This window comes from Ipomoea triloba, chromosome 13 (genome assembly GCF_003576645.1).
Source record: "Ipomoea triloba cultivar NCNSP0323 chromosome 13, ASM357664v1".
NCBI lineage: Eukaryota > Viridiplantae > Streptophyta > Magnoliopsida > Solanales > Convolvulaceae > Ipomoea > Ipomoea triloba.
Genome location: NC_044928.1, coordinates 6,857,320 through 6,861,241, shown reverse-complemented (window position 1 = coordinate 6,861,241; position 3,922 = coordinate 6,857,320).

The window sequence follows — 3,922 nt, the reverse complement described above, 5'->3', positions numbered from 1 at the left end:
AAAAAATTAAAAAAAAAAAAAAAAAAAAAAAACTTCAATACAACTCTTCTAGTCTATTGTTGTTGTTGTTGTTGTTGTTGTTGTTGTGCAATGAAACAAAATAATGAAGTGGAATTACAAATTATTGTTATGGATGGTCAATACCGGCCTATAAAGATATGATACCACACGTCTCATTATTTGATCAAGATTGGGGATTTGTCCGATTCACAGAAGTCGTGTCATAATAAAATTGTAATTCCAAACTTAATAATTAAGAATTCATTTTTGACTCAAACACTATATTTATGCTTCCTTTACGTAAAATAATAAGATTTTAATCACGTATAAATTCTTTTTTTTATAAGTAAATTAAAGAAAAGATACAATCAACTAGACACTTTAATAACTAATCTGGACAGCACTTTGCCCCTTAATTAGGTCGATCCAGTGTGAATACTGGAATGAAAATTAATCTGAGTATGATATAGGTTTAAAGGTGCTTCCTATAGTATGGGGCACCTCTGGTGCTTCCCTCCCACACTTTAATTATTTAAGAGCACATCTAAACGATCAAACTATAACAAATTCCAATTGAATGCCCCAACTTGTAAAATCGATATTTTTTTGGGGTAGATTCATGTGGTCTTCCTCCGTCTGTTTAAAGGTCTGGGTTTACCCGCATTCGCTCTGAGAACAGGAGTTGGCTCAGGGAGAATCATCACTTATGAAAATCGAACCTAAATTCTCCCAAAATTCTTCCCGACAACGAGAGCTCACTTGCCACTTGAGCTATCAATTGGTTCATAAAATCGATGTTATTGATTCTTGAGTTTATTACCAAAATGGTACCTCGACTATTGCAAAATTATCAATTTGATCCTTGACAATTTTTCGTACTCAATTAAGTCCCTCGACTTTGAAAATTTTAACCAATTTGGTCATCCGTTTATTTTGCCGTTAAATATCTGTTAAATAGGGACTAAATTGGTAATTTTGCTATAGTCAAGGGACTATTTTAGTGAAAAATTAATTACCAATTTGGTCCATTGACTATAGCAAAAGTACCAATTCGGTCCCTATTTAACGGATGTTTAACGACAAAATAAACGGAGGGTCAAATTGGTTAAATTTTTCAAAGACGAGGGACTTAATTAGACATAAAAAAAATTATCAAAGACCAAATTGATAATTTTGCAATAGTCGGTGACCATTTTGGTAATAAACTCTTGATTCTTTTAACTAGCAAACTTCGGGTGAAAAAAAATAAAATGTGACTTTGGCATTCTTCTTTCTTGTTACTTGGCATTGACTTGAATAATGTAGTGTCTTTCTCATGATTTGACATCCCATGTGTATAGAAAATAAAGAGTTTATTATCGAAATGGTCCCTCGACTATTGTGAAATTATCAATTTGGTCATCGATAATTTTTCGTGTCTAATTAAGTCCCTCAACTTTGAAATTTTTAACCAATTTGATCCTCCGTTTATTTTACCGTTAAAATCAGGACTAAATTGGTAATTTTGCTATAGTCAAGGGACCAAATTGGTAATTTTTCTATAGTCAATGGACTATTTCAGTGAAAAATTAACTACCAATTTGGTCTCTTGACTATAGAAAAATTATCAATTTGGTCCGTTGACTCTAGCAAAATTACCAATTTGGTCCCAATTTTAACGACAAAATAAACGAAGGACCAAATTGGTTAAAATTTTCAAAGTCGAGGGACTTAATTGGGTACGAAAAATTTTTGAGAACCAAATTGGTAATTTCGCAATAGTCGATGGACCATTTTGGTAATAAACTCGAAAATAAATTACAAAATCAAATAAGTTGATGTGACAAATATAAATAAAAAAAACATTTGCAAGTTTGGAATTCTAGTCTAGTTATGGTTGCCTCTCCTCTGTCATCAGAAGATATTATTTATTTTCAAACGTGACGATCTTCGAAGTAATTGAGACGAGAAAGAAAGATCTGTTAATAAAGATGAAGAATTATATAATCTAACGTGCCGATCTTCGAAGTAATTGAGACGAGAAAGAAAGATCTGTTAATAAAGATGAAGAATTATATAAACGAAGAAAATCCGTACTCACCATTTGAGGGGGTCAATAAATTGTTCTTCATTGAAAATTGAATTTATAATTTAATTTTGTGATTACCAATTTAATACTGACTCTGTTCCTACTGAGACTCGAACTCACTCCCACTTCCTTCCATGTGGGAGTATAAACTGAGTGTCACTAGATCATAAGATCTTTGGCAATTTATGGGATTTTTAGTTGTGTGTAATTGAAATGTAATTACAACACCAATTCTTTAAGCCTTCAAATTACAATGTTTAGTTGGAGTGAATTATAATTTTACAGAATTACAATTTTCTCCATTTATTGAATTGGAATTCATGTCTCTCCTTATGAATTCTAATTCAACCTAGCATGGAAAGGAAAAAAGATATAGAAATAACCCTCTTACCCTTAGTTATTATTATTATTATTATTATTATTACAAAAATGTATTTTAGTCTTTATGTCACTTTTGAAATAAAATGCTTAATGCATTAAATCATTAGAAAGACAATCAACAAGAAAAGGGGGAGGGCTATCAAACCATTCTCCACAACCTGACTCAGAAACGGCCTCCCGAGCAACAATGTGGGCAGCCCGATAATTTAGTTCTTCCTTATCAAACAATATAATTTAATTTCTATTTAATTTCTCCTTATTTTTCCCACTGAATTACAATTTTTTTCCTTTTTAATATAATTCGGTAATTCCTTCCTCCCTACCAAATGCCCTATTAGAGGATCCTTAGTAGTGAGGTTATTTTGCGGTTTTTGAGCAGTTTTTGTAAGTATGATTAGGAAAGATAAAATTAAAGGGGAAGAAAAAAATTAATATGATTTTTAAAAAAATAAATAAATAACAGAGATGTCAGGTGCGCCTGACGCGCCCGAGTTGGCGCCTGCTGTGTGCAGAACGCGCACAACAGCAAACGGATTCCCAACTTTTGCACAATTCCAAAATGCATCCGTTGCAGATGATTCCCAACTTTCTCTTTCCCTATTTCTCATTCTTCCATGTCATATACAACTATTCCAATAATTCACCATTATTTACTGATGGTGATGCTCTTAGAGAATTATTGGACGTCTGTTGTTTTCTGGAAATTAAATGCCAGGCTATCACCCGCGCCAGGTTTACACTCATTCTACACCACAAAAGTAAATTAAACGTGGTACTTTTGATTAGATCAACTCAGATGCCAATCTGCCATGTTGACCCACAGTTCCACCCATATAATGCCAACCTCTCATCACGCATTGGATTATCACTTTATTATTATTATTACAAAAATTTACACTTTTCATTCTTATGTTATATGATATGATAATTGTAAGATTTATCTCTAATTATTGGTCATGTTCACTTTTTGTTCTTAACATATCATTAACGTTGTATTTTTCATTCCTTTATACAAAACATTAAGGATGAAATTTGTAATGTTAGTATAATTTAGGGACAAAAAGTGAGCACAACTATTTATTAGTGACGAATTCTATAATTATCTAATAACTTATGAACGAAAAATGTAATTATTATTATTATTATTATTATTATTAGCAGCAGCAGCAGCAGCAGCAGTGGTAGGGATTGTAACATTTCATTCATTGCATGTTGCATTGTTGCATATCATGTATCTCCTTACTCCCCATGTCGAATCCTTGTTCAATTAGAACTAACCATAAATCTTTGTTTAATTATTTACATTACAAATATCACGGCTTTTTCTTTTGTCTGGTAAATTGTTTCAAAAAGAGATTCCACCTTATTATCTTAAAATATTACGACTTGTTTAGTTCGTAAAAAATATTTGAAGAGCAATATAATGAAATTGAAATTTTATTAGAAAAAATATTTAAAAGATTGATTGTTGGT